The sequence below is a fragment of the Podarcis raffonei genome, chromosome 6 (genome assembly GCF_027172205.1).
Source record: "Podarcis raffonei isolate rPodRaf1 chromosome 6, rPodRaf1.pri, whole genome shotgun sequence".
Lineage (NCBI taxonomy): Eukaryota > Metazoa > Chordata > Lepidosauria > Squamata > Lacertidae > Podarcis > Podarcis raffonei.
In genome coordinates this window covers 38,758,858-38,771,439 of record NC_070607.1, presented here as the reverse complement: position 1 = coordinate 38,771,439, position 12,582 = coordinate 38,758,858, and positions in this window count along the sequence as shown.

Genomic DNA, 12,582 nt, shown 5'->3' with positions numbered 1-12,582 from the left:
TGCCTGTAGGTCACGCTGCACAACTTCAACAAGCCCATTTTGCCAGGGACTTCGGGGGCAAGATAACTCATGAGTAGTCCCCTGCGCTTCCAGGAATTTCTCAAAATCCTCAGAAACAAATTCCCCGCCCCGGTCAGAAAATAGGTTCTTAATTGGTTTGTTAAAGTGCGTTTTTACCCAGTTGCAAAAAACTTTGTACTTCTCAAATGCTTGGGACTTCTCAGCTATTGCATAAGTCCAACAATATCTACTATACTGGTCTATCAGAATAAGCCAGTACTTAGAACCTCCTAATGATGGTGGAAGTGGCCCAACTAAATCACAATGTACACGCTCAAATGGCTCAGTTACTTTCCTATCTGAGCACCTACCCTTGCGTGCAACCTTAATCTTATTCTTGCAACAGGATAGACATTGCATAAAGAATTTACATGGTTTTAAGTTGAGGCCATTAACAATATTCTTTGTCTTAATTACATCAGCAAAATTCAGGTGTCCCAGAATTCTGTGTGCCTCATGGACACACCCGGAATGAGGCCTTACATTCCTCAACCCCTGGCTTGACTGTGCTGCTCTGCAGTTAATAGGCGATTGGGAGTAGGTGCAAAAATACAGTCTATATAAACCATCAGATTCCCGGGCATATAATAGACGTTTGTTCCCATCGAAAAACTCACACATTGACTTTAAGAAACGCACAGTTATGCCTTGACGAGCAAAGCACCTTACTGATAATAAATTGTCCACTGACGGGCAGTAAATGCAGTTCGCTATCGTAATGTTTAAAGAGTCAAGTTTAACAGTACCCCTGCCAAGCGACTGCAAGACTTGTGAATTGGCTAAATGTACATTACCAGTTTCCTCTTCGAAAGAAATAAACAAGCTTCGATCGTTGCAAATATGCTGAGATGCTCCTGAGTCCACAACAAAAGACTTCCACTTGGCACGTTTAAGTCTTTTACGATCTGTTGTCCTAGCATGGAAAACTCGCGGCTCGTTTCTGTCTCTACTATACGATGTCGGCTGCTGGGCTGACAACCATGACTGACGAACAGAAACAGGCTTGGGAGTACTTTGCTTTCTTTTGGATCTGCAGTCCTTTGCAAAATGTCCTTGCTTATTGCAGAACCAACAACGCTTTGCAGCTTTAAATGCAGTTGTATCACCACAGGTTTGCATATGGCGTTCCTCATTACTTCTGGAAATAGGAGTGCTTATGGCACAAGCCTCCCTTCTGTCCAACTCGCCCATTAATCTTGCCGTCACCCCTTCCACAGTTAATTGTGCTGGTGGAACAGCAGATATCTGGCTAGCTATACCATCGAAGTCCTCATTAAGGGAACATAGAATGATAAAAACATACTGAATATCAGGTATGTCCATGTCCCTTCGAATTAATTCGCAGCGTATTGCCTCCAGACGTCTCAAGTGTGCTGCCAAATCACCACCAGGCTGCAACTTCGTCTGGTACAACTGCTTGAAAAACGTCAATGCAGATGCTGACTCTTTTCTAACATGCACTGCTGCAAGACTGTCCCACATTTCTTTGGCAGTTTTCTTATTTCTTATATAGACTACTTGCTGGTCGCTGACTGCCAAATTAATTATCGCCCTGGCTTTTGCATCTCCTTTCGACCAAGCATTAGTCACAGGGTCAGGAGGGTCATCAGTCACATAGGTCCATACTTCTCTAGAGGTCAAAAGCGCCTCCACCCGAAAAGACCATAAACTATAGTTCTCATCTGTTAGCTGTGGGAAGACCAGAGCCTTCTCAGCTTCAGGAACCCGGTCAACCATTCTGGAACTCTTCCAGACCCACAGAACTACACTAACAGGAGAAGGAGTTTTCAAACCTTTCTCAGAGTCCAAAAATATGCAGTCATCCACTCAGCAGCTGGGCCCATAACCAAAGATGTTGGCTGTTTGCAGTATGGTAACGCTGCAGAGAGCTTGCTGGGGAGACCATGCATTAAAAAGAAAGGACTCAAAAATAACTTAAGGTTTTAATAAGAAAAACAAAAACTCCTTTTACACTAAATACATTAACAACCAAACCAGACCCAACCACCAACCCATCCCCCAGGGTAATGGGAGAGCTAGGTGCTGCTCCTTATATACTACACCCAAATGCTGACACACCTTAATCAAATACAACTCAGCAGCACCTGCTACGTTTCACAGCTGTAAAGCTGGGTCTCGTTATCTTACTCTGGCCCTTGCTCTGGCCCCTTAAAGACATACACATTGGGTGGAACAATGATGAACCTTTACATTTAAATAAACCATTCAACAAGGGCTCCTTTAGCAAATTTGCAAATATGCACCCATTTTCTCTTATGCAAAGCTAAAAATAGTTCCAAAAGTGCTCTGGACCTTGAAGAAAGGGGACTCCTTATCATGAGTATTCTTGAAAGCCATTATCAGCACTGCTGCAATACTGGTTATGGTACTAGATTTCAGCTTTTTCAAAGTACTTATTTAAAGTGCTGCAAAAACTTCCAGAACCAGTTCTTCCTGTGACGATGGCAGGACTTACAATGTGAATGTAAGTACAGTCGTACCTTGGAAGTCAAACAGAGTCCATTCCGGAAGTCCGTTCAACTTCCGAAACGTTTGGAAACCAAAGTGTGGCTTCAGCTGCAGGAAGCTCCTGCAGTCAATTGGAAGCCGTGGAAGCCCCGTCGGACGTTTGGCTTCCAAAAATAGTTTGCAAACCGGAACAGTCACTTGCAGCATTTGGGAGCCAAAACCTTCGGCTTGCAAGGCGTTTGGGATGCAAGGTACGACTGAACAATAATCACTGACAACTCTGAAATACAGCCATCAACCCTCTAAAACAGGTGAGGCAGCCACCTCAGGATGCACAAGGGCAGCAGATCTGTATGTAGATCTTTCTTACCCTTCTTATTCCCAATGTAGATCTTCACTGACCTTCCCTGGTGGGGGAGAGGGGGAACCATTTTGCAGTTCGTCTCAGGTGCCAAAATGTCCCTGTATGTAGTAAGCAACTTCTAAGTTCAAGAATCTCTGATCAGGATGAGAGATGCATCAGGGGACAACAGGGAACTTAACCCTTCCCCCCCCCACTATTTCCTGTTTCAGATCATACTCACCAAGCTTCCCCCTGCAGAATTCCAAATTGGGCATGAAAGCGGTTCTCCTGATCTTTATAGATCAGGATTCCAAATAACAACTCATACTTGGTATTCTGCAGAGAGAAATCCACGGGGGGAGTTGCAGGTGGGGAAATATTATGTAACCCCTCCCCTGCCACTTCTGTGATCTCTGTTGTTCCCTCTGGAAGCCACATTTCAATATTTGAAATTGTTGTCCTGATAATGTTACACGCCTCTGCCTATAGTATCTAGCGTAGACCTCAGTTTTCATGTGTTGAGACATTTAATTGAAAATGTCACTATGTTAAAAGCATGGCTGCTGTCAAAATGCACCTCTAGAGAGGGCTAAAATAACCTTCCATACAGTGGGATCTAAAGCAACCAGATGCTTGTCAACTGAATCTACCTTAGGTGCGTCTGTGTGTCTAATTTTAGGCAAAGGACAAAACCAAACCTGCCTATAAATGTATGAGTTGCTAGTCCCAGCCAGCAAGATGTTAAGCTAACACGTATGAGGCCCAGGTGCTCATGAGTTTCCTTGTGGTTACAGCTGTTCCCCAGTTGTTGTGGATATGCAGTTGGCATTGTTTTGCCATTATCCTCTGAGCAGCTGAACAGTAGAAGATTGTACGGAAGAACAGAAGGACAGCATGTACTCATTTCGCTGTTGAATTCAGTGCTTTGTTCTCTGTACTTATCTCCCGTCCCAAAGGGCTCATCCTGATATGAAGCAACATGCAAAACGATTAGAAATTATAATACTCTATAACTAAATGTAAAATCCAGGTACCCTCCTTTTTTAAAAAAGAAAATGCAATCAGTTCTGATTTTTGAAAAAGGGAGACGCTCCCTTGTTGGCTCCCTTCTTTAGTTCACATCAGAAATGGAGTACATCCTTGCAAAAGGCAGGTACCTCTTCGACCGACACATCATTAAGTCAGCAGTGCAAACAGCGAGGCTCATAGTGGAAGTGGTGGTGAAGAAGGATTTGGGGTTAGTGAAGGTGACAAGCAAAGAACTGTCCCATTAAACAAGCATGTCAAATCTTCCAAAATAATCCTGCACGCTACACATGCAGGGTCTGGGGGATACAGAAGTATTCTGCTTTGAGTCTACTTTCAATACTATGGGTGGAATTCCACATTATGTCTGCGCAAGCATGTCAGCTTGCCAGATGGAATTATCCCCCTCTCCCCACATGCTTTTCTGGGGATTCTCCTGAACCCCCCCCTTCCCTCGAGCCAATGGAAGGGGTGCAGTGGGAGGATGGGGGAAGCCCTGTTGAGCAAATGGAGGCTGTGATGGAGTTTGTTAGGTGAATCCTGCCCACTGTGTTCACCTTGGCCAGCACGTTATTGCTTTTCCCACCTGCCTTGCCCCACCCTCCAGCCCTAAGTGCCTTCATAAGGGACCTGTTTCCAGAGGAAGAACTGATGAGAGAGATGCTCTGTTTGCCATCAGTGGGTGGCTTGTTTCACCTCCGATGCACCACCTCCAGCCTGAAGAACCTTCAGAAGAGAGTTGCTGCCATAGGCATTATGTGGATGTGTATTTTAATGAGCTGAAAAAAGTAAAAGATGATGAGTCATGATGGTGTGGAGGCTGTGAGTATGAACTTAATGCTGCTTAGTTTAGATTTTGGTTGCTAGACGTTGTTAATATTGTTGTATAGATTATAAATGCTGTAGTGATTTATTAAGCATAGAATATGACTTTTGCTTTAAGTGTGATGTTTAGCTTATTTTGTTAGTTGCTGCTTTGTTAATAGTGTTTTATAGATCATAATTGCTTCAGGGATGATTTATTAATTATTCTATGTGATTTATGTGATGTTGTATTATGTTCTGTCATGTTGTTGTTGTTGTTGTTGTTGTTGTTGTTGTTGTTGTTGTTGTTTAAGCCTATTTGGGATTCATTTGAATGAAAAGCGGCATAGAAATATAATCCATCTATCAATCTCTGTGCTATTTGCACCCCCATGTTGATAACCTACATAAGCTGGAATGTACATTTGAATTTTAAAGTAGCTCCCTTTTGCATGCCACTATACTGCATCAGCAGTGGTCACATATGAACATATTGGAGTTAGATCCAGATCAAGTCCACAATTCCATGCATAAATCTGGGAGCAACACACTGGGGCCCCCAAATAATCACACAATACACTTTCAGTTTTTTTGTGGGAAAATGTCCTAATATGGGCTGTTCGATTTGTTTTCTTCATTTTCAGTCTGCGCAAATATGCATTGCAATTAGTGCTGCTGGTTATTTTGTTGCTAAGGGTACACACACACACACACACACACACACACACACACACACTACTTTCCAGTTCCCCTTGTAGCACTGTGAGGCAAAAGTTAACATAGCCCACATGTTCACTTCTTTCCTGACACAACAAAGGGGGAGGGAGAGCAGAGAAAAACAATTTGTCATTTGTGCTTCCACTGACTATTGTAATTCAGGTCAATCGGTCTGGATGCCTGAATGGGGCAAGAAAGATTGCTATAGGCAGAAATGGGTCAGTCATAGCTGAATGCTTTTCAAGCTGCACATAGCCTTTGCATTGGACACACGTTGCATGCTTATTTTAAATTATTTCACAAAACGTAGCAATTCCCATCATGCTGACACAGATCATAGGCAAACTTGTTGACTGTTTGCAAACACCCTTAGTTGACTTAGGAAGTTTCTTCTGTCTCTGTTTTAGTCACTATGACAAAACCTTTGACATGCCTTGACAAAAGCAGCAGCTTAGTGAGTGTTTGTTTCATAAAATTGCTATATAGCTCAATTGTAGAAGAAAAAAAGGAACCTCAACGTGGTTTACAAAGAAGATAAAACAATAAAATTATCACTAAATATTTTTTACAACCATAATCTAAAACATACAGAAAGTTACAACTGCAATAGAATAGACTAAAGCAGATCAAAACACATATAAACTTTCTAAACATCTCGGTAGGCTTGTTTAAATATGAATGTCTTCATCAGGCAACAAAAAAGATGCAGTGAATACTGTCTGATTTCAATAGGCAGGGAGTTCCAAAGTGTCAGTGGTGCCACACTAAATGACCAAGTTCTTGCAGAGGCAGTGTTTTGCTCAAGTGCTATTTAAATCAAATACATTTACATTTCCTTACACTTATGTCCCACCTTTCTTCCATCATGAAACGCAATGAGCTATGCATGTGGTTCCTAGGTCTCATCTCTAGTTATCCCATCCCAGACTTGCCTGAGTATGTCTTGGGTCTCACAGGGTATGCCTTGGGCCATATCCCGGGGGCAGTGCTGCATCACCACTGCCCTCTAGCAGCGCATTGTGCTAGAGTGGTCACATATGCAGCGTATGACTATGTCACCAGTGGCCTCAGCCTACCAGATCTACTGTACTGGCAGCACACAGCATTAATACGTAAATCAAATGGAGTGGGATGCCTACTCAGAGCTGGGAAACATGCACCAAAGAGCCCTACAATACCATTTTCAGCTATGGAAATGGAAGCACAGGGTAGGGGGAAAGTATCTTGGCCATTTAAAATAATGGGGACAGAATGCATAGCTTCTCTATTGACTGTTTCCTGAATGGAAACAGTTGTGCAGCTACCGATCTGATTTTAGAAAGCTTGGACAGTCAGTCAGGAGAGTGTTGTGGCAAATTGCAATGCAATGCGCAGACTGAAAATGAAGAAAACAAATTGAACAGCCCATATTAGGACATTATCCCACAAAAAAACCTGAAAGTGAATCGTGTGATTATTTGGGTTGGTTAGTTGCAGTAAGATCTAAGTGAAATCACCATGAAAAGTTGGCCACCACTTAAGTCCCATTGATTTTGATGCATGTTAAGTGCAACTAATGTGTAGAGCAATCTTATATGGTGCAAGTGAGGGGTGTGAAGGGAAAGGACAGCTGCTGTGGGAAAGCTAATTCCAATGGCCGGTTGCATCTGCCCCAGCCTCTAGATGCATTGTGCTATAAGTTAGTTTTTTGTGATGAGTGAATGGCATAAAGTTCTGCATCTTTAGTTTTATGCAACACTTAGTCCCAGTTTGGATTTGAGATAGCAATAAATATTTTCACAAAGGCCTAATTTCCTTATGCAAAAGAGCAGTTGAGCAATCCCTCCCACACTTTCCTTTCCTTACCGGCTATTGCACATCCTACCAGAATCCAATTAGATCCAGATGTTTGGGAGTTTGTGTTTGTCTTCCTCCCCACCCCCCTTTTGCAACTTCACCTAATATATCTGACTGGTATGGCAAAAAAGCTGAACGACCACAAGGCTTAATTTGTGGAAATCCATTTGTGTAGGCAACACATTTGCTCTCATCCTTAACAAAGCAGTTAATCAATATATGGTCCCAAAATAAATTAAAAAATTCTGCGATGTTAGTAGATTCCACCATCTGATGAGGCGATGTTTAACTAAACACTTTATTAATCTGATTTTTAGAGAGTGTTCAGATATAGCAGTTGTCTGATGGAGCAACATGCCTTGATGTTCCATTAGTGGTAGTTTAGAACATCTGTTAATCTTGCGGTGATAACTGAAGTCATATTTCTAAATATAGGATCCCAGGATGCAATTTGTATGTTTTCTGGAACCCCACAAAAGAGATCAGAAGCACCTACAGAATTTTGACTTATTTGTAGTGCCCTTCATCAATCTTTGGAGGAGAAGACTAGATAAACTAGACTACGGTTGAAACCCATGTGGCATGAATTTGTGCTAAAGCCATTTGTATCTGCAAGAGGATTCTGGCTCTACCCTGTTAATTGGATTAAGGCTGGTTTGAAAACTTACTCTGACAATAGCTGAAGATTGGGCTTAGTCTGAATTCAGTTCTTCAGATAACTGCATATTCGACAAAACAGGCTTATTTTATTTTATTTTTTTATTTTAGCAATTGAATTAATTTGTGCTGAACTGCAAAAACTCTTCACTGACTTTAGCACTCCATATTGAGTAAGCGCAAATGATGAGCAGGTCTCTGGGAAATTAGAAGATTGTGTGTATGGCTGTTTATCAGAGGTAATGCATCAGCCTGAGGAGAAGCTGAGCTACCCTTTTGCTCTGTGTACTTGGGTACTAGGCAGCAGATGAAACAAGAAGATAGGCTTTGAAATATAAATGGGAAGGATCTTGGACAAACAACAACACTATATGTTTACTAAGGCTTACTAAGGAGTAGTAAGCCACTTACTAGGGAGTAGGTCCCATTGAACTTAATGGGAGTTACTTCTGAGTAAATATGCAAAGGTTCATACTGCTGAATACTGCTGTTTGCAGGTTTTAATTATTTGGCTTTTCTGAACACTGGTCTGTGTATTAGGTGGTGGGGAGAATGGCCACATTGGCTATCTAGTGTGTGAAGGTCCCACAAAGGAAGGTGAACTCCCCCCCCCCACAACACCATAATGAAAAGTTTGTTGAAAATTCTTCATATCTAAAGTTTGCAAATATTTAATACATACACTTTCTGCTCTGAAAGCAAATCAGGAGACAGTGACTACAAATTTACACACACACCCCTCCACATGCTGTGAAGCTACAAGCATTAAGTTGCTCTGTAATTATAATGCCTCAAAGAAGAAAGTTTTATAATAGCAGTTTTCTGACTCTCAGCTATTAAAATCCATGGCACAAAATGAAAGAACATGATTCTAAACAACCCTGAGCTTTTAATTCTGCTCTGTAGTAGAAGGCAAAAGCTTTTTTTCTGAATTGTGCTGATGTAATTGAAATAGTCAAACATTTGGAAAAACTGTAAACATTTTTTGCTGCTCCCAACTGGTAAGAAACCTTTACCATTTGTTCTTAAATTTTACTGACACATTTCAAAAGCGCCTAACAGCTGCTATTCTAAAGGCTGGAATCTTATAAAATAGCAACCTCACTTGTTTAATCTAACTGATTTATGGAACTTAAATGCTGCTTTCCAATTCTGCAAGGAAGACTTCTTTGGACACATTTTAATTATCCCAAATGACTTTCTTTGCTCTGTTCTATTTTGAAATCTCCTGCATAAACAATCTAACCAAGTTGACTGTCACTGTTCGCCTAAACCAGCTAGTAGCTCGGGTGTAATTGTTATGCTGGATAACATTTGAAGTTAACATTAGGGTGGTGGTCTTCATGCATTTCCTTTCAAAATAAAATATGTAAACAAAAAAGGGATTAAAATGCACTCTTTTCTATATGCTAGTTTTATTTCAAAATATATATTTATTGGAATGTTGTTACCACTTCTCCACCCTAATGAGGGTTGCAGTTTAATAAATGTTAATCAAAATTTAGAAGATGATTTAGAGGAGTCTTTTCCAGCACAGGGACCCATTCCCCCATAGATAATATATAGGGAGCTGCACGATAATGTCTGCAGGGCCAGAGGCAAAAGTAGGCAGAGTAATGCATGAGATTCTGACCTTTGTACAGTAGGCTATGTTCCAGCCACACAAGTCAGAGGTTGCTACATTCGCACACAAACCTTCCAATCCAGGCAAACAAGAGTATTACAATTCAGGGGCCCATTCCAGCAAAACAAAAGGTGCTGAAGATAGGTGTAAAGCTGAGCTAGTGAGGGGTGTGGTTTTGGGAGCCCGAAGAAATGGTGGGGGAAGAGCGTGCAATTCCAGGGGTTGGGTTGCTCCTTGTGCCCCTGCTGTTCAATACTGGAGCAAATAATACTTGAATGAAAGTTTAAACCCCAAGAGTGCAAGCATGTGGTGTTTCATTCATTCATTCTCTCTCTCTCTCTCTCTCTCTCTCTCTCTCTCTCTCTCTCTCTCACACACACACACACACACACACACACACACCCCATTCATTTTAACTCAGGTGTAAATTTCCCTTTTAACGCAACCATCAACTTGAAAACAACAAAATATGGGAGAGGATTGAATATCGCAGAACCATCAAGCCCAGAATAATGCATAAGAGTATGCAGTAAAACAGATTAAGGGAGAAAGTTTTCCATTTTTTAGAATACCCCTTTGAAGCAAACTGTGACCTGAGAAAACAAAGGGAGGGTGTGTGGTTTTGGACAAAAACTGCAAATAGACAACAGATAAGGTGTATTTAAAGAACAGTCAAAAGTTTTGGAAAGCCACTTTGTCACATACTGTATAAAGTGAAAGAAACATGAAAAGAAACATAAAGTCATGCAACTGTTTCTCAAATGGAAAGGTAAGTGTTGCATGTGCTGGAAGTTGAGAGGGAATTTCTCAGTCTGTTTAAAGAAGCATTATATAATGCCCCCCCCCATTTAATGACCCCCATTGCACCATTTAACCTTTACATGTTTCTAGCTTCACATTTGGCTTATTGTCACCTGAGAAGAAACTACTAATTCTGAGTAGTTTGAGGGTCTCCAAATGAGAAGGGTGTCAGTGTATATCTGAATGGATTTTTTAAAAAATGTTCCTCCTTTTATACTCCAGAGAACAATAACAGGAAAGGGATTAATAGGAGAGGATGGAGGATTAAAAAGAGTCTGCTTCCCCCCAATCCCTCATTTCTGTTCCTTGTTTATAAATCTTGAGTGCTGCTCACCAGATGACTGACTGTATCTCACCACAGCAAAGCCAACATTATTTCAAATGGTCACATCAGTTTCTAAGATCCCAAGCCCTCAAGATTATACACTTCTTCCATTGTTTCCGCTTGATGCAAGCCCCCCCTCTCCACTCTTTAGAAGAGGCTTTTCCTTTTCATTCTTATAAACTTCAATTAAGAAGTTGATGGCTCTCACATTTCAGAGTGTATGACCCAGCGGACGTTGCACTTTTTGCCTTTATTCATTCGGAGAGCAAAATGAAATTCAGTCTACAGCGGCTGACTGAATATATTCTCTCTGACGTTTCTGCTGCAAAACAGAGCAGTACCTGAGGGCTTCAAACACAGCGGGGAGCAAAACTTCCAAGTCTTGTAGAAATCAAATAGCAAGACTTTGTGATAACTTAAACCCTTTTATTAAAAAAAAAGTAAAAAGTTATCAGCTCAGATATCTCTGGATTGCAACTGTAACTGAAAACCTCATGTTTCCACTGCTAATAAACAGAAATAACATTTCTCATTCAAGGGGCAATAATGAATATAGAAATAATTTCACCCCCAATCCACTTTTGAAAGAATGGTATCCCATGTCTCACCCAGCTATAGAACAATGATGTAATTATTATCTTAACTTACAGAATAAATATTTTGGACTGGACTCAAGGGCCAGAATATATGTGTGTGAATGTTGTAGCTAGCCTTGCTTTTTAAGAGGGGGTAGCTCATTCAATGGCCTTGAGCCAGTCACCGTTTTGCAGGAATTATGGTGATCTCTTTTACAGGATTTCTTTCAGAGTGCTGAGCGTTCCAGAAATGGTAATGGAGTATGTGTGGAAAGGGTGCAATGCTCCTTGTATCTTACTGGTGCTCGTGCTATAGCCATGCTTGGCGAAATGGGATGCTTAAAGCGCTGTTTTTATTTGTAGGAGTTAGGAGCAGCAGTACACAACTTGACAGTGTTTTATTAAAGTTTCACAGCACAGAGAGTAGTGAAAAGTGTTTTTAATTCTATTTTTTTGTTTTGAACATGGTGTGTGCACAGCCTTAAACATTTGACAGCTGCACTGTTTCTTGCTGCACATTGCCTCCATGGTTATTCTCCCTTGCCTTCCAGTTCCAGAAGCATGTTTGACAAAGAATGAGGAGTCTTTCTACTAAATCAGGCATGTACAAAGCTCAACAACTTTGGGGTAAAAAAAAGGTCAACAACTTTGGTTGGCCCTTTGGTCGGCCCTCACGGCTCTTCACTTTATCAAATCTGGCCCTCTTTGAAAAAAGTTTGGACACCACTGTACTAAATGTTTTGGGGAAAATGTCCATAAATTACACTATTTATTAGTATAATTGGAAAGTATGAAGCGGGAGGCATATTTTGGAAGGAATATACAGACATTCTTGCAATGTGGTTGTAAGCCCATGTGACCAACAAATGTGCAATGTTGTCATCTATGGGAAGCCAATTTCTCACATTGCAACATTTGCTTCCACATAGTTACATTCACTTTACAAATTATTCCCAGATAGTATTCTTATTATTATCATCGTGTTTTTTTTAAAAAAATAAAAAGTAGTCTGTCATGCATAATTTTTCTTACTGGAATTAATTAAGGAGATCAACTACAAAACCGTTTGCTGTTTCAGAAAAGAATGTTGGAATACACAGTTCCAAGGCTTTTCCTACATAGTTTTTCCTCTGATAGTTTTATAAGGTCTCAGTGAATTCCAGTAAATTATGTATGAGAAATCTAACCGCTATACTATGGTCTGCCTTTGTCTGAGACCCCATCTTTTTGATACATTTAAAGCAATATCATATGATTTAAAACAGTCATGGCGTCCACCAAAGAGCCCCAGGAAGGAGGAACTGTAGTTTGTGAAGTGTGCAAAAAATTGTTAGGAGACTGTCTG